Source organism: Tenrec ecaudatus, chromosome 13 (genome assembly GCF_050624435.1).
Source record: "Tenrec ecaudatus isolate mTenEca1 chromosome 13, mTenEca1.hap1, whole genome shotgun sequence".
In the NCBI taxonomy this organism is placed as follows: Eukaryota; Metazoa; Chordata; class Mammalia; order Afrosoricida; family Tenrecidae; genus Tenrec; species Tenrec ecaudatus.
The window spans coordinates 24,808,573-24,832,902 of NC_134542.1; the positions used below are offsets into that span (position 1 = coordinate 24,808,573).

Consider the following 24,330-nt stretch of genomic DNA (forward strand, 5'->3'; position numbering starts at 1 on the left):
AAAAAAAATAAGTAGACTAATCCTAGCATGTTACTTTATTACTGTTTTCCTCCCTAAAATTTTAAGCAGACACCAGCAACAGTGGCCACAAGATCAGCTTTTCAGCAGCAGGTGGTGCCTTTTTGGTCTGACAAGTTTAACCCTAAAGGAAAAGCAGAAACACTGAACACACCTGAGATGAGTCAAACGGTGGTGGAGATGAACATGCCGCAGGAGCCCATGTAGTGCACACAGAGCAAGCCCCTGGGGCAACAGACCCGCATTGTTACTGAAGTGCACCAGTGAAGAAGCCAGTACATTCAATAAGGTCCATTCTTAGAGCGCTCAAGAAGCCCTGGTAGCATAGTGGATATGTGTTGGACGATGATCCGCAAGGTTGGCAGTTTGAAACCATCAACAGATCCTTGGGAAATGACCAGTTTTCCACTCCTGCAAACAGTTACGATCTTGGGAATTCCCAGGAGTACCTCTATCTTGTTCTATAGGGTCACTATGAGTAGGCACCAACTCTATGGCAGTGAGTTGGTTAATAATTTAGAGTGTTTCAAAATACGTATGCTAATTGAAAGTTGTGAAAGTCCAGTTTCACAAAGATTGACTTAAAACACAGAGAAATAACCCCCACAGTGATTATCCATGATCTTTATAAATAGCACTCAGTCGTGTTGGTTATTCAAAGCACGAGGTACGTTCGTTGTGGTGTCATGGCAATAAAGGGAAGAAAGGTAAACTCTAAGTTCTCTTGTCTGCTCCCTTTTTCCAGAACAAAAAAAACGCAACGCAACCCAACCCCAACCCCACTGCCATCAAGTTCATCCTGACTCATAGCAGCCATGCGGTTTCCAAGCTGCCAATCATTACCGGAACAGACAACTTCATCTTATTAGCCACAGCTCCTCGGCGACTTTCTTCCTTTACTTCTTTCTCCAACATGAGAGCTTCAGAGGTTTACTCCACTCTTAAAGCCTAGAAGTGTGTGTGTGTGTGTGTATGTATGTGTGTGTGTGTGTGTGTGTGTGTGTGTATTTGGGAAATGTTTGGTCACAATATTTTGATCTACACAAAAATTTGCCAAATGAGTACATTTACACCAAAACTTGTTCCTAGGCAAGGAAGATTTTAGATATTCTTATTATTTTGTAGTCATTAGATATGTTGAAATAACTTTGATTTGTGTTCCACCTGGACCAAAGAAAAACCACTTCATTTTTTAATGGAAAAGATAATTTGAAAGTAACCCCCTGCCTTGAAATGTGTGACAGTATAGTTTTCTATTGTAATAAGCTGTGACAGGCCATCAAAATGATGAATCAAAATCTGGGAGGATCAAACAATGTATTTAAGAGAAATCAGGGGTGGAAAACAAAAGCCTTAATTTAAAGTCTGCTTCATTATTCCAATCACAAATGTTTGGGCTTTTAGAAATATTACTTTCAAAGAGGGATTTCAATCTTCGTTGTTGTCAGCCCTCATTATCTCTACATTCCATAGTTGTGAATTTGTGTACTCACTCGAAGCCTGCACTCGGCGCTCTGGAAGTAAAGTACTTGCACGTATGTTCGTGCACACAGACTGGGCGAGTCACGTCTGCTGCACAAGGCATGGCAGCCTCCATTGTTGGCAGAAACTACACAGCGCGATCCCATTGGGGTTGCTTTCCATTTCACAAAAGGTTTGCAAATGAACCCCCCCAATCTGATTAATATGCTAACCCCCCCCAATCTGATTTTAAAATTGAATACTAAATGAGAATGTTTGTAACTTATTTCACTGTATAAATGATTATTCTTACAAAATATTTAACAGAGAAAAAAGGAAAAGTTGGGCATGCCATTTCATTTGGTATGGATTAAAGGGTCCTGGTACTTCAGTGGTAAAAGCGTACAACTGCTAACGAAAGGTCAGCAGTTCGAACTTTACCAACTGCTTTGTGTGGAGGTCGGCTTCAGTGAGGATGGCATCTTGAAAACTTACTCAGACAGATTTAGGATCATTATGTGTTGGAATTAATCTGAAGGAAACTGGTTTTGATTTTAATGCACATAACATGACCTGTGTGAGCAGAGGGCTTAGCAGAATTTTGAGACAGGGCAAGTTGTCTTTGGATCCCACACTCCTAGTCATCAATAATCTCTGAACGGTTTCTATTTCTTTTCACATAAACTACTCATTTCCTTTTAACTTCTTTTTGAAACTTGTGTTCCAAAAAGAATTGATGCAACTCTTTTATGGGAATGACAAATAACACTCAATAAATGTGACAGAGACCGTGCTGGCCAAATGGTCACGGTTGCTGCTATTTTTACCACCTTTCTTGCAGTTGGCTTGGGGCCACATGAATGGTCCTTGTCAATGAGTATGTGAGCGAGAGTGATATATAATTTCTGATCTCAGGCACTTGAAAAATGGTCTGAGTTCTTCCCACTCTCCTAACCTTTTGACTGGATGCAACTTTTAAAATGATTGAGTTGCAAAAGGTATGGGAATGAGGAGCTGAGTCATCACTGGGGGACAGCTGACAAGAAGAGGCATCTAATCACATCAGACATCACTGGAGGGAAAACCAATTTCATATGAATTAAACTATTGGGATTATGTTTTACTTGTTAACACAGCTAGTGTTCTTCTCACTGATATATTGCCTGAAATTATTGTCGTTGCTAATTGCACTTGAGTCAGTTCCAAATCATAAGGACCTAATAAACAACATTTCAAACGTGCCCAGGCGTTTAGCATCTCCATGGTTTTTTTCAGTTTGACTCATTGTTCTAGCTCTGAATCAGTTCATCTCACTGAGGGCTTTCCAAGGACCGTCTGCTTTACTAAGCATGATGTCTTTTTCCTGCGATGGCTCTTTGCTAATGACAAGTCCAAAATGAACAAGTCAAAGTTTTGTCACCTACTCTTCTAAAGCGCACTCATTCTATTTCACCTAAAGCTGATTTAATTGTTCTTCTGGTTGCTGTTGTTGGGTGCCACGGAGTCAATTCCAACCCATAGCAAGCCAGCGTAAAGCAGAATAAAACACTGCCCTATCTGCACCGTCCTCAGAATTGTTCTTATATGTCAGCCCATTGCTGCAGCCACTGTATCAAACCATCTTTTCCAGGGCCTTCCTGCATTGAGTTGGCCCTCCACCAGTCATAGCCTTCTCCTGGTGTTGGTCCCTCCTGGCAATCTGTCCCAAATCCATGCAACACAATCTGGCCATCCTTGCCTCTAAGGAACCTTCTGGCTGTACTTCTTCTAAGACAGGTCTGTTTGTTCTTTTGGCAGTGCAAGGTCCTTAACAATATTCTTCACCAGCACCGTCGTTCAAATACATCGATTCTTCTTTGGTCTTCCTTATTCAATATCGAACTTTCACACACATATGAGGCAATTCCATATACCAGGCATACCTTGGTCCTCAAAATTATCTCCTTGCTTTTCAATATTTTCAAGAGCTGACACTTCAGTGTGTTGTGCAGCAGTGGGATTTTTAATTCTGCATGTTGCTTCTTTGAACACTGTAGATTCAAGCAAGACAGAATCCTCGACAACTTCCATTTTTTTCTGCATTTATCATGTGACCCACTGGTCTTGTTGTGAGGATTTTTATTTTCTATGTTGAGTTGTGATCTATACTGAAGGCTGCAAGCCTTGATCTTCAAGCCCGCCTCACGTTCAGCACTCAACGTGCATATGGTCATCTGCATATGGTAGGTTGTTAATAAGTCTTCCTCCAGTCCTGATGCCACATTCTTCTTTATTTAATACAGTTTCTCTGATTAATTGCTCAGCATACAGATTAAATAAGTTCTTCTGGTTTCTGGTGACATAGTAAAAAACTGTCACCAACACCAGTTCCTCTTCCTTCACTTTATACTGTCTACTTTCATTTGCTTTTGAAAAAAATTATTTTCAACTGTTACCACATTGTCCCATTGCATAATTAATTATTTGGATTATATATCTAGAAAACCCTCAAGTACTTTCCCCCCATATATACCCGTTAAAATATCTTATCATTTGAAATTAATTTCTTTTTCTCTATTCCTTTATATAAGAATGCATCATTAAGCTACACATTTTAGACTCTGAAAGACGGGAGCCAGGAAAGCAGTTTAACTGAGGGTAGCTTGGTTATCTTTGGGAATGGGGGATAGATGAGGTAGGGAAATGCTAAGTAATCAGCGAACTGCAGGCTACCGGTAGGACTACTGAACAGATATTAAAAGTATTATTCATCTATGTTAACCTATATAAATTCTAAACCTGTGATTTCAGAGTGCTCCTGTTGAGTTGGAGCAATATTCACAACGTAGCTATAGAACAGCCTGCAGAAGTTGGAGTTTGCAGGTGATGTCAGAGGCGCATGCATAATTTATCATTAGGATGCAGACTGCAGACAACAGCAGCTCAAGGGCACTGACATTCAACCAGTCAACCAGTGGTGTCAGGGAGCTGAAAAGACACTGAAGCAGAATTTGAGGTTTGGGAGAGGAAATAAAGAATGTTGGGAGACAAGATATTTGGGATAAAGGGTCTTTGGCGATGAGGGAGAAAGTGTAGCCTTTACAAAAGTTTCTAAACTCAAATCTTATTTAGTGTGCAAAGAGTAAAATAAGTGACAAAAGGGAGATAGATTGAAGTATGAAGATAATAAGCAGTAAGCAGTAACATCAATCACCAGGATAGATCATTATTTTAAAATATAGAACGTTGCCAATGTTTTATTTGTGGAAAATATTCATTACCGGGAGGAAACCCTGGTGGCACTGACAGACAAGCTCTGGGCTGCTAACCACAGGTTTGGTGGGGTCCATCCTTTTGGTGCTCTGTGGGATAAAGATGAAAAGAGCGAAATGTCCCAGAAGCCCTGTATAACATCACTACGAGTAAAAATCATTTGAAGACAGGGCCTTTGGTTTGGTTTAATAATCACTAGAATAGATAATAAATGTATCAAAGTAGAAATAGAATTCTATATACTGCTTCGAAAAGTTCTCTAATACTTTAATTACATTATGAATAGTTTCAGTTCACTTACAGTAATTATTTTTCCTATTAGCATTTTAAACTATGACCATTATTTTATTTTTTTCTCATATCACATTCCCATTTTACATCAGAGCTTTATAAAATACTACATCTATGTTCTTAGTTCCTCCATAAATGTGGAGAGTAATTTGAAAATCATATACATAGTGGTTTTAGGTCATTTCCAGTCTTCTCTTCTTTTTAAGCTATCATCGGAGAAGTCTTATGCTGAGTGAGCTGAAAATTCTATTAATTAGTTACACACTAGTAAGTAAACTTTAAATCCCAATGCCAATTAAATCTATTTAAATTGAATTGGTAGCTGATTAGTACAGAACTTGTCTCTGATTTTCCAAATGGATTTCGAGTCATGATGTTATACATACAACAATAATTGTTAGAGTATTTTTTACAACCTACAGGCATTCTTTAAGAATATGCACATATAACAGATGGATAGCTCTGGTAGCTTGGATGATATAGGATACTTAGGAAACAATTTATAAATGTCTATGAACATGATACATTTTAACTTCAGAAACACTACTGGTGAGGTAATAATTTCATGTCTTTCTGTTAAATAGGTGACTTGGAGGCAAAACCTCACAATAGTCGATCCATATTCTGAAACCAGTCAAGCCTTTCATTCCCATTCTTGGGTTGCTTGTGAGCAGTCTGTAGACTAGAATTTTAACCTGACCTTGTGAATTCAAAGAGCAAAATCTGCATCCGGGGGCAACGAGAACAGGGAGATGCTCTGAGCTGTTAACTGGTGCCAAGCCAAACTCTGCAGTGTTTGGTATTTTATAAAACACACTTTAAAAATATTTTCATTTAGTTCTCACGGAATTGTTTGTCTATCACACTGATTGCATGTGATCAATGAGCCCTTGAAAGTCTACATTAATATGTAAATATGAATCCCAGGCACAAAATTACGTGTATAAATATACATTCGTCAACAAGAGCTTTGTGATATGTAAACCAAAAAACCGACTGCCATCAACTGTATTCTGATTCATAGCAACCCTGTATGGGGTTTCCATGGCTGTGAACCTTCATGAGAGCAGGTACCCGCATTTTCTCTTCTTTCAGTATATGAGTGAGTAGTCCAACACTCACCTGGGTGATATGTGAAGTAAGCTACACTGCTTTGAATGCCACTCTTTACTTTGCCCTATAGGATAAGTAAGAACCAGCTCAACTTGACGATATTTTTTTCTTTCCTTTTTTTTCTATATCAAAACATACACAAAGAGGTTTTATTAAGCTGACTTAATTAGTGAGTGATCCACACTGACAGCCCACTGGGCTTTCAGCCAGTGGCTTGGTTTCCTAGACAGCACCAAGGAAGTGGCTCTGAACACAGAAATGGTCTAGCTCATGTTTCAGAGGTCCAAAGCAGAGTATTGGAGTGTTAGTTCCTTTGGAGGGCTCTGGGAGAGAAAGGACTTCATGTCTCTTTCCTATGTCCTGGTGGCTTCTGTCAATCCTTGCCATTCCTTGGCTCACAGCTGCCCCTTCATATATTTTCCTCCTACATATCTTCCTCTCCTTCCACATCTGCTCTCTTTTATAGGGTGGCTCTCAGACGTGATTAAGACCCTCCCTCCCCCCGCTCCCCTGGGACCTCACGTGCCCTAATAATATAATCAAAGATCCAATTTCCGCAGAAGGGAGTGAGACAGACAGATACAGGAGTAAAGAATTCAGCATACATAACAACCAGGTCCAGGACTTGAATCCCAGAGGCTCTTAACTCAGGAAAACATGCTTGTCCAAAAATAAATTATAACTTGGGAATATTTCAGTAAATGAATTTGCTCAAGCCTGTGTTATAATCTGGTTCCTTTTGTTCACACTTCGGTTCATCCCAAGGGAGTCCTGAGGAGCCAGGGCGCAGTTAACATCAAGGTTTTCTTCCTCGATTATTGATACTTCTTAGAATAATGTTCCTTCTAGTTCTGTTTCTACATTCAAATTGATTAAAACTCATTTATCATGTTAAAGAGACAAATACTCCAAGAAGTTAAACTAGTTTTCTCATCTATCCTCAGTCTCTGATGACTTAGTTACTACTTCTATAAATTTGTATGATGCCTCAGGATCCTAGAGGTTTTTTATTATACTTGCTTTTCATTATGACCCCAAACATTTATCTTTCCAATTATTGATTTTCCAAGTCCCAAACCCTAAGAGCTTTCAGTTTTACTAATCAGAAAATCCTTCTTGAAGTAAGTTTTCATTTTATCAACAATATAAAACAACTGGGGGAAGGTCACATCGAACTAAATGAAGGCTAACAGATGATATTCAGCAACGGATAAGAAGATGCCAAATGTGCCTAAGAAGACACCATGCACTTCATGTGATTTCTAATCTAAGAGATTTACACTTTGGGGTTTTGGTAAAATATGGATTTCGCACAATTTTATACATGGAGGCTTGTTTCATCATGTAAAATATTAACCAGCTGAAGTACTGTATTCCATGTTCTTAGAGCCAATGATTAAGACGTCCTGGTGGCATCATGGTTTAAGCATCGAGCTACTGATCACCAGGGGGGTGGTTTCAAAGTACAGTTATTATGCCGGAGGAGAATATTAAGTCATCTCCCACACTAGAGATGATTGGTTGGGAATAAACAAGAGTTACAAGGAAGTTGACTATTTGCTCCTATAAAGATGCTAGGTCTTGGAAACCCTACTGACCAGGTCCACTCCATCCCATGGGATGGGACCTCCATGATTCAGAATAGAGTCAGCGTCAGTGGCTTGGGTTTATAGCCATTGATAAAGAATACTCTATTATTCAAAAATCATAGGAAGAGTCATTCATTTTTCATTGATTAATTGACCAAATTATTCTGGAAGTTTCAGTGCTTACATCTGAAGCATTTCTTACTCATCAGGAAAGAGAAACTGAAGGAACAATATTCAGAAGAATTCAATAGAAATCTCTGAAAGACTGATAAAACACTAAATAAAGCTCCTTTCACGATAAGCAAATCAAAATGCTTTACTAAATCATAGCCTTTATTACTTTTTTACAAGCAATGTTTATAATGCACTCTGCATTTGCATGTACCTCCCTTTGTTCTCAAGACTTTGGCCCATACGAAATTATCTTGCAAAGACTCCTAGGCATTGAGTCGTCCCCTGCACTGTGAATAAATGAATGGTACAAGACAGTTGACTGAAGTCAATTAGAGTCTATGAGCCCTGAAGAAAGGGAAGCTACTAGGTCGATATACAAATCTGATCTGAGTCCTTAAAGGGTGAGAGCCCTCATTTTATAGTGAGCTAAAAAACCCAGTCTAGGAAATCCAGAATCATAGCCATGCTAGGATAGATTGGTTTTTCCCGGGTTAACTAATTTCACCCCTTCTTCCAGACAAGATCCATCAAGCTACACCAGACAGTTGGACACCTGTATAATTTTCTAGAGGTTCTAACCCATTGCCATGGAGTTGATTTGGATCTGTAGCCACCTTATCTGTAGGACATCTGTGAACTGCCACAGAAGGTTTCTGAGTCTATGAATCTTTTGGGGAGCTGACAGCCTCATTCTCACACAGAGTGGCTGGTGGGTTTGAACTGCAAGCTTTGATGCTAGCAGCTTAACACTCAACCCGGCATGTGACTGGAGACCTTTTCGAAAGTGCATTCATAGACATACATCCCAGAATTCCATCTAACAATCGGTCTCAGTACTACCAACAGGTGACCACGAGAACATTTCTCTTATACAGCTTACAGCTATCTGATGCGACTTTCAAATGGTTCCTCTTGCCCTTCTATTAGGGAAGATAAAGATAGCGAGCATTTTCTGTAAAATAATTCACTGTAATAACACACTCAAATAATGCTATTTCAACTACTCCTGCCACAGAAGGAAAAGTCACGAAATCAAAAGACCTACGCTACACTGGACCAATCTCCTGCAAAATATCTCTTTAAAGTTTTAAAAGACAAAGATGTCACTTTGATTACTGAGGCATGCCTAACTCAAGCCATAGTCTTTTCAATCACTACAGACGCATGGGAAAGCTGGACAATGGAAAAGACAGACAGACAGAGAATTGATGGTTTTAAATAGTGGGAGTGGTATAAACAGAGAATATACTGTGAACTACCAGAAAAACGAACCAATCAGTGTTAAGGAAATACAACCATAGTGGATGGTGGGACTTGCCTTGGCTTACGTAAGCTCATCACCAGCACAACTCCGCCTGTAGAAACAGAGATTCTGGTGGGTAAAGGTAGGAGGCGACGAAGGAAAACCTGCAATGGTACCTGCACATCTAACATGAAGGATTGCTCAATTTCCAATAGCAGCACAGGATGGGGTGACTTTCACGATACATTATTACGTCTCCGTGGTTTGGGTGTGACTTGAGCACTCTAACAAGGATGTTTGCTACATCTAAATATTTCTAACTAAACATTAAAAACTTAAAAAAATATATTTATCACTAAAGAGTTTAAGTCATGAACCCTGGTGGCCTAGTGGTTATGCATCAAGCTGCTAACTGAACGTTGGTTTTGTTAGGGTTTGGTTTGTTGGAAGAAAAAAAATAAAACTAGATGTAATGACGGTGTCTGTAATGTTACATCATAAAAAGTGGTCAGAAAGTGGGACAGGGATCTTCTAAAGATAGTGGGTAACTACGTTGGACTAGCTGACAGTATTAAATTAAGCACAGAAAGGTGAAGTTAAAGATTCGAAGGGACCTAATGACTTCAGTACATTTTCAGAAAGATGTAATTATTCATCTCTATGTAAGCTAGAGGAAAATAAATTATCGATACCTACTCTTATACATATTTCATAGAAAGAGTTGGGACTGTAGACATAATTTCTAATCTACTCCTGAATATTAACACAGATATTGGGAGGAGAAGGTTGCCAAATAAAAGAAGTCCATCAGGACATGTATTTTTCATGATTATGAGCTTTTACAGCATACATTTACATTTAATTATGTATGTGCTGTGGAATATAGCCTCCTTCATACAAAATAAATGCTTAAAATTTATATGAAATCTAGGCTCCTGTTATATCTTTTTGATGATGATAGATTTGAATTATGAACTCAGAGATTTTTCTCTGACACAACTGGCTAATTCCAAATAGCATCTTTGAGTCATTATATGAATTGAATTGTATAAGTAAGTTGCATACATTATTTTTTAATTAGTAAATCATTTTATTGGGGGCCATATAGCTGTTAAAGCAATCCATACATCAACTGTATCAAACACACATTTATACATATCTTTCCATCATCATTTTCACAACATTTTCTTTCTGCTTGAGCCCTTGGTTTTAGCTCCTCTTTTCCCTCTCTCTCCCACCCTCCCACTCTCATGGGCCCGGTGAATTACAAATTTATTTTAAATTATTATCATTTTCATATCCTACACCATCACCAACATTTCTGTTGTGTGCCCCATTGTGGGGGGCAGGGGGAGTTATACATTGATCCTTGTAGTCAGTTCCCTGTTTCTCCTTCTTCTCCTTCCACCTTCCCCCTACCCTCCTGGTATCGCTGCTCCCATTACTGTTCTGGAGGCGTTTATCTGTCCTGGACTCTGTGTGTTGAGAGCTCTTATCTGTACCAGTGTGCATGCTCCAGTCTAGCCAGATTTATGAGGAAAACTGAGGTCATAGTGTGCGTGCGTGTGTGCGTGCGTGCGTGCGTGCGTGCAAGCATTAAAGAACTAGAAGAATGGTGTGTGTTCTTTTGGGGTTATGCTGCACCCTGGCTGACTCCTTCCTTGCGCCCCTTCTGTGAGGAAATTTTCAATTATATATAGATGGGAATTGGGTCTCCTCTCTGACCCCCATCATTTACATCAATATATTTGTTTTTGTCTTCTGATGCCTGATACCTGATCCCATTGACACCACATGATCACACAAGCTGGTGTTTTGCCATGTGGGCTTGTTGCTTCTCTGCTGAGTGGCTGCTTCTTTAACTTCAAGCCTTTAAGACCTCAGACACTTTATCTTTTAATAGACAGGCACCATCAGCTTTCTTCATCACCTTTGCTTATTCACCCATTTTGATTTCAGTGATTATGACAGAAGGTGACCATCACAGAATGCCAGATTATTAGAACAAAGTGTTTTTGTGTTGAGGGAGTTCTAGAGTAGAGACCTGATGCCAATCTGCTACCTTAGTAGTTAATATTTAAATATATGTACATTGACTTATATCCCTTTTAATATATTTACAAATGTGCATGCCTATAATTGTACCTCTAATAATGTCTTTACCACCTAGTTCTTTCCTCAAGTTGCATAAATTTTTAAGAAAAAACTGAAAAACAGAAAAGTTCATATTCTTTTATTAAGATTTTTAGTTCCCGTTTGAGAAACATTTTCCTACTATTGCTTTGGTGGTGGTATGCATGAGATATTAAGCTTTTGTGGTTGAAACTAAAATCAGAACGTCTTACTAGAGTTTGACTTGGAAACCAATTATTCATTTATTTGTCAAATTGAGTATCCACCTACCATACACTGGACACTATAAAGGCACAAGGGATATAACGTTGAGTATGACACAGACCTCAAAGGAGCTTGTGGGGTTTTTTGGAGGAGGTGCTTAGAAACAAATGAAACAACAAAGACAAAAACAATTTGAAAAGACAATAACATTAGATGATTTTGGCTTTGGGAGTCTGTCTGTGAAATGAATATGATGAAAATCAGAAACAACAAGTCAGTTTTGTGTTCCATTGAGGTTCTTGGGATGTCGGTCTGGTTTTCCGGTGAAGCAAAACCAGTGATACAGGTACGAAGAAATTGATGTTAAGAAAGTGGCTCATGCAGGTGTAGACATGGCTATGTTCAGTTCAAGCCCATCGGTCATATATTAAGCCGGAGGCTTTTCCTGACTATCTTTGCTGTTGAAGCTAGGAAATAAGGAAACATGGAGACAAAGTTGGAAGACACAGAGATACTGGGTGTCCCTCTTGGGTGTTTTGCATGCTTATCTGCAGTGTGATGAAGTCCTGCTCCATCACTGTCAAAGGAATTTCAGTGAGGATCTAATACAAAGTAATGTCTGTCAATATGTCTTGAAAACAGAAACTACTAGATGAATTAAAATGTGCTCTTATTATTAAAATGTATGTTTATATAGAAGAAAGGCAAAACAATGAAAAGGGAGTTCCCCCAATTAGAGAAGCTATATAGATTTTTAAATGGCATTGGTGAGGAACAATGTCAGACCTATAACTCTAGTGACTTCACATAAAACCTTAACATTATGTTTCTAAACAGAGTCAGGGTGAGTAGCCAAGTGTAAGAATTGAATTCTGATTTTCAAATTATGAACATCACTTACTCATAAGAACTACTAGCTATACCTTTCCGGTTAGAGACAAAGATTTCTATCAGAGACAGTAGACATTTAAAATGCTGACCAGCCCCATGAATCAAATTTTTTACAAGTAAAACACATGAAGATGTTATTTTTGAGGAAAAATTAGCAATGTGATCTCATTTAATTTATTGATGCAGTATCCACTTAATAGGGCCTTATTAATAGCCGTCTATAATTTAACAACATATTTAATTAAACAACATATTTTCAGCATACATTGGATTAATTTTTATATTTAAGATGTAATTGAAGTTTTACCGCCCAAATATGGTACATTTACTGGTGAAACACATTACACTAAGCAATCTAGTTTTTACATCGCGCCGCAAAGGATTGTTTATAGTGATATGTACCAAGTCATAAGATAATCCTGAATTACAGGCAGCTGCCCTTCATGGGAAGAAACACTGGGGGCACAACACGTGAAGTGTAGGGCTATAAACCAAAGGTCAGCAGTTGAAACCCACCGGCTGCTTCTCCTTAGAAAACTCTGGCAGTCTACTTCCACAACGACTTACACCCAGGACACCCGCGGTGGGAGCTCCGCCTGACTTGGAGGGTCGGCTCAACAGCAGTCAGATTTTGGTCTTTCAAGGGATTGACAGTCTCAGAGGAGGAGTCCCAGGATGCTGGACAGGACGACATGGGCAGGGGTACAAAGGTGACGGCACACTCCAGGGGAAATTTAGCATACGTCTCTCGTTGTGATAGCTATTGAAATTGCGCAATTCTTGCAGTGACAACTTGAATTTTGGATAGAATCATTGGGAAAACTTGGAAAAGTACACTTGGCCTGCTAGCCTATACATAAAAATTGAAATTAGTAGCACAAAAACAATTTATATGAATATGTTTAATTAAAAATTCTTGATATGATTAAAATGTTATTCATGTTAATAACATTCTAAAGTAACTTTCTGCAGCACAGGACTTTTTCATAATTCACATATAATTTAGTACTAAATGTAATAGTTTAATCTCTAAATCAAGGGCAACAAGTCTGTGGATTTAGAAGAATGATCCTAACGTTTCTAAATGAGTAATATGAGAATGAAAACCAAAAGTTTGAACTGGTAAATTCCAGTTGGCTTCCCTGGCCGAGAATTTGCTTTTCTACTGTCGATATACTGAATCAGAACCTACATTTTAACAATATCCCCCAGGTAATTCTAAAGTGTACATATTAAAATGTAAATGCTTATTCAAACGTAAATTCGGACTCAGTGTATCTGGGTCCCAAAGGCCAAGGGGAGAACGAGGAGTATGAACCGCCTTGATAAAAACTAAAGGTACTTCTCTGGTGGCATCTGATTTATGGACAACTCCTATTTGCCCTTTAATGTTATGCAAATTTGCCCTCACTTTGAAACAATTGAACCAACCCCTACTTGCCACAAATTCTTCATCACAATCACCCTCGCCTGCTACAGGACAGGGCAGTTTTGAAATCATCGAAAGAGCTTCAAGCACTAGAGTCAGGTTAAACAGAACTGTCTGCACCTGTGCAGACTTACCTACAAATTCCACCTAAGGATACTCTGAGGAATGGAACTCGTTCACATCTGGGGGCTTCCTGCGCTACCCCCTGAGCTTTAATGATATGCATATGCAGACTTAATATCAACTATATCTAATTCCTTTCCTCCCTCCTGTGCCTTTGAAACCAGACACCTACACGATACTGTTATATCCCAGACGATGCTTCATAGAGAAAATTCCCTGAAACAGAGATAAACTTGCTCCCAAGAAGGGAATGATAAAGTCATGAAAACAGAATTATGTTAAGCAAGCACTGTTTGATTCAGTAAGTGACAAATGTTGAATCAACAAAAACATTGGTCCCTAGATTAGTACCATCTTTATAATGAGGAAAGAGATAAGTACAATTTGCAATCTAGCTTTTCCCATTTTCCAGGAAGATTATAAGTGGCAAGCATTTAAATGAATGTATTATTAACATGTTAAAGGAAACATATAGTTTTGTTCTAAAGCCTAGTAATGGAGAATTAATTCTGAAAATATGTCTGAACAGACATTCTGCATAGGATTAGGCCATTAATGATGGAATGCTTACCATTCATCTTATCAGAAATACACAAAAACAAGTTTTGGCTTAAAAATGTGCTTTTAAAAAGTTTGATAGCAGACCCATCACATGTTATTAACTTAAGAGAAATATACCACAGCCATTCTGGCTCATACCCCAGAACACTTTCACCTTAGAAATATTTCCTGCTATGTAAACAGACTCTATATCCAACGCACAGACAACAGAATAAAAACATGGCTGCAGAAATCACTTCCATATTATGATGGAACGACTGACGCTGACAGGACGCACAGTTCTCGTGAAGCTTATGAAAACACCATTCGCGTCTTGAAACAATGCGTTACCTGTCTGTCATGATGAAATCACTAAATCAGAAGTATCTATCATGGCTATAAAAAATGAGTCACTATTTTAGGACTCAGTTCCACGAGATAATGTAGAAATTCAGAAGAGACATTCTGCTTTCCTACAAAGGTGGCATACGTTCTCCACGGCGCCAGAAGCCCTATGGCTAGTTCTGATTTCCCAGTCCCTTTCAGGATGCAGTATGGGTTCAAGTGACTCATTTAAATCCAAATGATGACACAGAACTGCATGATCCCAAAATCTCGATGCATGATTTTCACCTTCTTTGTTGAGTTAAGATGAAAAATACTGAGAAGTCAGAGAAAGGAGGTAGATTTTTAAAAATGTCTTAGAGGCTTTTATTCATACTCTGTTACTTTTTACTAGTAAATCATTCTAATCATCTATACATGTAATTTTATTTTCATGATATTAAACTTGGACAGCTTAAAATGCATATGTCCCCATGGCTGAGACATGGGAAGTAAATGCTCACCAGCTATAGCTGTAATTATTACTGAGCTCCAATTGCAAATACTAATTGATCTATGTTTGCTAGCGAGGCACCTGATGGGAGGTATTTACGCAATAATGTGGTCTGACAGATGGTTAAGCTTTAGTTATCCAAGTCATGATTGAAAGCAGCACATTCACACCCTATCATATCTTTAATAGAAGATATATAATCTAATGTGCCTTTTCTTTTTCAGCATAACACCTGATAGCATTCTCACTTCACTACACATTATACTGCTATGGCCTTAAATCAATATTATTTCACACTGAAAAGTGGACAGCATGTCCGATGGCACAGGAAGCGTGGACTGCTTGGAAAGGACCCGTTGTTCAATGGAATGGTGGGGTTGCAACGGTACATAAAGATAGCAGATGCTGTGGTTGGTAGGTGCCGTCAAGTGGGTTCCACCCCCTAGCGAGCCTGTGCACAACCGAATGAAGCACGGCCTGGTCCTGCACCGCCCTCACATTGTTCTCCTGCGTGAGCCCACTGTTGCAGTCATGTGTCCATCAACTCAGGTAGGGCTTCAGGTTCTTCGTTATCCTTATATTTTACTGACTTGATGTGCTTCTCCAGGGACTGCTCTGATAGCAGGCCCAAAGTACACGAGAGTCCTTAGAAGCCTGTCTTGTTATCCTTGCTTCTCAGGAGTCGTCTGTCTGCACTTCCTCCAAGAAAGGTTTGTTCTTTGGATTGTTGTTGTGGCTGCTATGTGACATCAAGTCCGTTCCAACCATAGCCACACGATGTTCAACAGAACAAAATACTGCTCCGGTCTGCAATATGCTCAGCCCTGCTCCCACACTGGAGCCCATTGTTGCCGCCACCGTGTTTAGCCACCTGCTGAAGGGCCTTCTTCTCTTTCACAGATTCTCCACTTTGTGAAGCATGATGTCCTTCTCCAGGGACTGCTTTCTCCTAATTGTCCAACGTGTGTAAGACAAAGTCTCACCATCTTTGTCTCCATGGAGCGCTCTGGCTGTTCCTCTTCAGAGACATCAATTGTTTGTTTGTTTTTATAGTGCATGGTACTTTCAATCTTCTTCTCCCATATCAAAATTCAAGTGCATTGATTCTTCTTCAGTTTCCCTTACTCGATATCCAACTTTTCCATGCATATGAAGCAATATGGATTACAACTCAATGCAAAGAAAACCCAAATCCTCACATCTGGACCAGCACGTAGCATAATGATAATATAGAAAACTTTGACGTTGTCTAAAATTTTGTTTTGCTTGAATCCACAGTCAATGCTAATTGATCAAACATGTAACCAAGATGCATTACTAAATACTGGCAATTGGAATGCAAAAGTTAGAAACGAAGAGGAAGGATACTATGGTCTTAGTGATAGAAGCAAAGATGGAGATCAAATGATACAATGTTGTAAAACCAACAACTTCTTCGTTGTGAATGTCTTTGTTTCTGACAACACAAAAGACCACACTATATATGTGGACTTCTCCTGATGGAATGCACAGATATTAAATTGAGTACATCTGTGGATACATCTGAAGATACAATGTACATCTGAAGATACAATGTACATCTGAAGACACAATGGAGAAGCTCAATATCAGCAGTTAAAACCAGATAGTGGACCAAGGGATATTGCTGATCTCAAGTGGATCTTGACTTACAGTAGAAAACACCAGAAAGGTATTTGCTTTTGCTTTATTGACTATGCCACAGTATTTAACTGTGTTGATCATAAGAAACTATGGATATCTTTAAGAATAATGAGAATTTCATCGCACTTCATTGTGTTCATGAGAAACATGCACATGGATGAAGATGCAGTTATGAGAACAGAACAAGGGGCTATTACTGCATGGGTTAAAATCTGGAAAGGTGTGTGAGAGGGTTGTAACTTCTCACCATACTTGTCCAATCTGTATGCTGGGAAAATAATCAGAGAAACTAGTTTATAGGACCAGGAATGTGGCATCATGATTGGAGGAAGGCGTATTAACAAGCTGTGACATGAAGATGACACAACCTTGCTTACTGAAGATGAGGACTTGAAACCTGCATGGATGAATAGCAAAGACTGCAGCTTCAAAATAAGGACTGCATTCTAGGTTTCCTGCATTTGCTTGTAGAATGTTGGTCCTTTCTGGAAAGTTCTTGAGAGTCCTGGTGGTGTCTATGGGTAAGAGCTGGAATGGTAACTGCATATTCTATGGTTCAACCCTACCATCCAGTCCGTGGGAGAAACGTGAGACTGTCTGTCCCTGTACAGATCAACAAAGTCTTAAAAACCCTCTCTAGGCTTACTACTGGTCAGAATTGACTCAACAGCACTGAGGGTTTTTGGTGTAAGCACTTCTTACTGCTTCACCCCTTCCCTTTTGAACCAGTATTTGCACAGTAAGTGGCTGCTGGGAACACAGTCTGAGAGCAAACTACCTATTTACAAATATCTAATTATTTAAGAATTTATTTTCTAAATGATCACACTATTTCTTCCCAACACGAACTGTAGTCTTCAACACTTAAAACTTCAATGCTTTAATGTTTAGTGATGCTCAGATGTATTCATTTTTAGCTCACCATTTTGCAAAAAATGACTTGAGGCATAGTCATTCAGAGCAGTAGCTAACAATGGGATTTATTAAGAATTGAACAAAAATCTTATCATAGTGAATGAGGTGGGGAGTGCGGAGTCGAGACCCAAAGCCCACTTGTAAGTCACTGGACATCTCCTCAGGGCAGAGACGAGCCAGTCAGGGTGCAATGTAGCAACGATGAAACAAACAATTTTCCTCTAGTTCCTAAATGCTTCCTCCTCCTCCACTATCATGATCCCAATTCTACCTCACATATCTGGCTAGACCAGAGGATGTACACTGGTACAGATAGGAACTGGGCTTAACCCCTGCAGTCGGTATATTTTTATCTCTTTTATGAGATGGAGGAAGATTGTGGATTGGTGGCAGACATATGGGATAATGTTGGACTTGTGATCTTGGGCAACTCTGGGTAGGGATGTTTTCTTCATGTGCACTTAACATTTATATAAACCCTCTTTTATACATGATTGTCTGTGGATTTGTTTCTCTAAATTTCCCATATTCGCACACTCACGTAGCTGCCCGGACATCCCTTCAGTGGTGTCTTTAGAATTTGTACTTCCTTGAGCTCCATATTTTCCTCTACCCACTACATTGCCAGGTGAGGATACCTGACTTCCGTTAAAACAAATTATTGGGAAATTTCAGGTGTTTCACCACAACTTTTCCACTAGGAATTGCTTTTACCTCAGCCCAGTCTTGCCTCCAACAGGTTCACATGTCTCAGCTCCACTTACCTACAGGAAATTCATGAATATAAAGGAAGAGAGCATCTTTCAGGTGCTTAGCCTGCCTCTATTCAATAGGGCCACAAACAGTTTCACTTATATCAGCTCAAACCTTACCTCCTGGACTTGCCTCGATGTGAAGGAAAACAATGAATCCTGAATTTCCGGGGCTGTCCTTCTGCGTTGTCTCACCCAGAATTACGCTTGTAATTTCAAGAGTGACCCAGCACTTCCTTTTTCTGTGGTCAGCAAGCATTACCATTTCCCATATTCATGAGGATATGGGAAACCTCGAATGCTGCAAGGTTCCTGTGCGTCCTAATTGCATTAGCCAAGGAGCCTTATGTATCTTCCTGTGTTTCACAACAAGGTTTGCTCAAGGTAGTTCTCTGATGATCCCAACCTGGCTGATAAACACAGGTGGGGCTAATTGAAGGGCAGAGGCATACATGGCTCAGTGAGCCTCGCCTTTCGAGTTCCAGGGTCCCTTGCTTTGTGAAGGTCAGACCAGGGTGAAGTTGCCCTAGCCAGGTAACTGCTTTTGCTTCCAAGGCTCACTTCCTCAAGACATCTCTGAGCAGAAGCCACGTGGACCTACCATGATACAGTCCTAAGGGCAGGAGCAGCCGTGTGGAGAGCCCCGCCATTCCTGAGATGATTACCCTTTCACTGACATGGCTTTCCCCTGCAGTCGGCATCATTTCATCTCCTTTGTGAGAGGGAGGAAGACTTTGTGGATTGGTGGCAGACAGATGGGATAATGTTGGACTTGTGAGCTTGGGCAGCTGTGGGTAGGGATGGTCTGTTTTATACATGAGTTTCTGTGGATTTGTTTCTCTAAAATTCTCACACTAACACACTCACGTAGCTCCTGAACTTCCCTTCCGTGGTGTCTTTAGGATTTTTACTTCCTTGAGCTCCACATTTTTTTCGACTCACAACATTGCCAGGTGAGGATGCTTGACTTCTGTTAAAACTCTTTATCAGGGAACTTCAGGTGTTTCAGCACAACTTTTCCACTCGGAATTGCTTTTACCTCAGGGCGGATGATCCCTTCAGGGCCAGTGGTGTGAGCAGTGATACTGGGAGGGTGGATAGGGGAACCGATTACCTCCTCCCTAGGGGACAGACAACAGAAAAGTGGGTGAAGGGAGACGTCGGACAGGGCAAGATATGACAAGATAATAATTTATAAATTATCAAGGGTTTATGAGGGAGGAGGAGTGGGGAGGGAGGGGAAAAAAGAGCTGATGCCAGGGGCTTAGGTGGAGAGCAAATGTTTTGAGATTGATGAGGGCAATGAATGTACAAATGTGCATTACACAATTGATGTATGTATGAATTGTGATAAGAGTTGTATGAGCCCCTAATAAAATGTAAAAAAAAAGAGTGAAATGAATGCATCGTTTGGATATTTTGGAACTCAAAATTTTGTGGGATAATAAAGGGCTAACAACACTTGTTTCTCATTGCCATGTATGTTAGTCTCATAGGCACACGTAGAAATGATCTATCTGATCTAAAAATGATTCAGAATCTGTTACAATATTGGCAAGCAGTACAGTTTAATATAAAAAAGGCTTTCATCAACATGTGTTTACTGTTGTAGAACAATTGCAGTGGAAATACTGTTGCATAATAAATCTTCATTTTCATTGCCTCGCACATCGAAAAAAGAGGAAAATCATTCTGATCTTTTTGTTTGCTTGCTTGCTAGTTCTCCATCTGTCCCAATATACTTAGGTGTTTGCCTATTTTTAAAAATATATATATATCATTATATATATAATGCTGAAAGGTAAGAACAAAAACTCACTAAGTAGTTGAAGCAGTGTAAATGGTAAAGTTCAATATTATTGCAATGAGTTTAGCTGATAGTATATGAAATGAAAATATTTTTATTAATTTCGTAAAACTAAGAATTTTGTAGCAGAATTGAAGACTATTTAGATTATTGGCTTGTTATCATTTATTCTACAATGTTTGATGACATCTTCCACAGTTATATACTTTCTAACTCCATCAAAGGCCCTTTGTGCTTGATGCCCCCAAAATATATAATCTTTAACGTTATTTATGTTTATTATTTCAAATATTCTGTGTGTATTAAACAGAAACAAATGTAGGCTAAATTGTTATACTGTAAAATATTTAAATTGTTGCAGTCCAGTAAAGAAACCCAATTCAATATTTTTCTCTATATTGCAAATAATATATCTATGGACAATAGTTCTTCAAAATAATGACAGCAATTTTTTTCAATAGCTGCATTTAAACTTGACTCCCCCCTCCACACAAAGAAACAAAAACAAACAAATGAACGAACAAACAAAAAGTCTAAGAAGGTAGAAGGGACAGGAAAGAGGGTGGGCGGAAAGGGGAGCCCAAGAATGAAGTGGGAAGAGTGCTGTTAACACTGGGGAGAGCGCAAGCAGAGACTTGACAGAAAATCTGTATACCACTGACCTTTGAATCACACAGGTTTAAGTGTATGGGTCCACTTACTCTAAGGATGTATTAAAAAGAACAAAAAACCTAAAATTTCACGTGATGCTAATCATCTTTGCCATTTTCCTCTCCTATACATTTCATATAGCAATAAACAGCGATCTTCTGTGGTTCTGTGCATTTCCACGATGGTGCAATGGCTTCCTCTTTGGGTTCTAACCACAGAAGGAAGGGTTGGAACCACCCTAGCAGGAGCAAGATGAGATGAGAGTTGCTGCTCACATAGTAATTCAAAGTCTCAAAAACTCATAAAGGCGGTTTGACTCTGTTCAGAAGGTCACTGGGAGTCTGAGGTTGGCTTGTTTGAACGTTTAGTCCAATACTGTAACCCTTGACTAACACCATGGAACCTGCGCTAAATTCTCCTAATTATGTTGAAAGTGTTCCCAAGACAAAGATAAAAATATCATGGCATTACAAGAAAAAGTTGAATTGCTTTACATATACCATAGATTGATGCCTGCATCTGTGGCTACCCATCATTTCAAGGGAAATTAACCTATGTGAGGACAATTGTAAGAAAGGAAAATGAAATTCAGATATGCCAGCAAAAACGTTGCATTTATTAAAGAAATACCTTTATGTTTTGTGAGTCTGAAGAGAAATTTTTAGATGGGTAGCAGACACATGGGCTAAGTTCGGACTTATGGACTAGATCTGGACTTGGCTGGGATGTTTTCTCAATATTCAATTGCTCTTGTATATAAAACTCTTTCACATGCACACACACACACACACACACACAGAAATACCTTTCTGTCTTCTATTGAAAAGGCAGCTTAATATGTAGGTGTAATATATAAGAACCCACAATGGCCAAACTACGTGTGACTTGGCTGTTTGTGTTATTCATGAGGCTGCTAGTGAACAGTAGGCTCTTTGTGCGTTAAGTTGCAGGTGGATTTTGAACTGATCAGGGAGTCAGTGCCCCTAAGAATCACCTTATTCAAGCATCAACTGTAAATTGCGGAGAACTAATTTGCTCTGTAACCTTTCACCCCAAAGATAATAAATACATTGTGGACCCTTTTTCGACAACAAATGTAAAGACAATAAGGATTCGTGCTCAGGAATTCTGTCACCTACCCCCCGTTATTTTTCTGGACGAAGATCTGAAATCTCCTTTGCCACACACATTTCACTGTTCACCTGACTTTCATCCGTTCTCTGAAGAGCTTTATGCATTGTCCTGTTTCCTCAACTGGAGATTCAGTAGTATTGCCCCTCCTGTGTGCCCGTATCTTTTATTCATTCATGCTGTAGCCCACATTTATTCTATATTAAAAATTGTTATTTTAATTTCCTTTTCATCCATTTCTCTAGCTAGGCGGCAAGAATTTTGAGGACAATCACAGTGTTTTGCTAATGGCTGTGTTCCCCACTCCTGGACATACAATTTGTTGAAAGAAGGAATCAAAGTTCCATGGAAGAAACATATGACATTTCTTTGGAGCCTTCATGACACGAGGGAACTCCGTACCTGTAGATAAGCACTGGACTGCTAACAGACACGGCTGCCAATGTGAATCCACCCATCAACTGTAGAAGAAATAGTTGATCTACTCTCGTGAAGTTTACACGGGGCAGTTCTAGTCGGCCACTACAGGTCCAAGCCAGTGGGATGGCACTTAGCAAGGACCGGTGTGCTCAGCAGGTATTCTCCCTTCCCCAATTCAATATCCCTCTCGAAGCCATTCCCTTTCTGATGTAAGCTTTCCTTTAATTCATGCAAGTGAGATCAAAATGATGAGGGTCTCTGTTCAATAGAGATACGTTTTAGTCAAAGTAGAATCAGGTATTGGGCCTTTTATGAGTTTTGCCTCGGATCTTAATATTGTTGAATATTTATCAACTAAATGTTGATAAAGCATTTGATATTTCCAATGTAGATGAAATGATATCAATTTCAAGGATCCTTGAAAATGGAAAATAATTAAACAGGAGAGTGGCTGTCCAACTTTAGTGTTCACTATAAAAACTTGGAAATCTTATTAAAATGCAGATGTTTATAATACACTCCTGGAGTTTAGGGCCCAGATATTCTTGGGTAGCATCTGAATGTTTGCATCCCTCGAAAGTTCTCAAATGTTGTTGATACTGCTAATAATGCAGTGACTATACTTTGAGCATAACTCTTTGTCTAGGGTGCTTCAATACATTTGTAGATAAAGCCATTGTCTTTCAATTCCATTTGTCCCTGCACCTTTTGGAGCCCCCTCCTCTGATTGGTAAACAGGTTTGGTTGGCTTTATGTCAGTATTGTAGGAAGTCTGGTGGCACAGTAGTCGATCACTTGATTGCAGCTGAAAGGTGGGTGGTTTGAACCTAGCAACTGGTCTGCAGTAGAAACATGTAGCAGTCTGGGTCCTTACACATTTACAGTCTCGGGAACCCCCGGGGGCAGTTTCAACTGTTTTACGGGGTCATTTGGAGCTGTGTGTACTCTAAGGTACCAAGCTTGGCTTGGTATTGTGGGTGTTAGCATTATAATCATATGGTAGTCAAATTATTTTATCCAGTGTTTCAAGTTGATTATATTCCTTACTATGACAGTCGTTAGTAGTTCAAAAATTATTCACCTAAAACTATGGTAAAATATTTCCTAGCCATGTTTTGCAATATGTTAACAAGAACAATGATTTGGTCAGTTGTAATATAGCGTGATCAAAATGGGGAAAAAGGCTTTCTAGAAAACTCTTTTAAAATAGTATGTATATTGAATTAAGATTTATATTCACAGGCCATAAAATATAGTTCAGACTTGCAGAATGTTGACAAACTTGAATAATAATTGATTCACAATTGTACTAAGTTCTTAAGAAAAGTAGGGTTGGATCATGAATTTAAACAATTTCACACATTAATCTACCTGGCCTACTCTACTAATTGGAATGCATGCTTGCAGCATACTATGTGACAGACTTGGTGAAAGATTATTTCTTTGCTAGGGCATATTCAATATTCAATTATTTTCATCTTAATAATTTATCCTGCGTAATAGAGAAAACATAGTAAATAACCATCTGTCTCAACAAGCAGCTTTTGTATTTATAAACAGACACAGCAAAGAATCTCAGTAAGAGCTCACGCTGAAGAAAAGATGTTCTAGGTTAACTGCCTAAATGTCGGGATTTTTCCCCCCCAAATTTCCATTTCTAAATTAGCTGTTATCTCAACTCTGAGTCTGTATA

At 39.1% G+C, this 24,330-nt stretch overlaps 1 protein-coding gene across 1 annotated transcript in view; it reads right to left on the bottom strand.

Moving 5' to 3' along the window:
* Window positions 1–24,330, bottom strand: part of SPAG16 (sperm associated antigen 16) — a 1,005,436-nt gene that overhangs the window by 139,933 nt on the left and 841,173 nt on the right. The gene's annotated exons all lie outside the window — the stretch shown is intronic.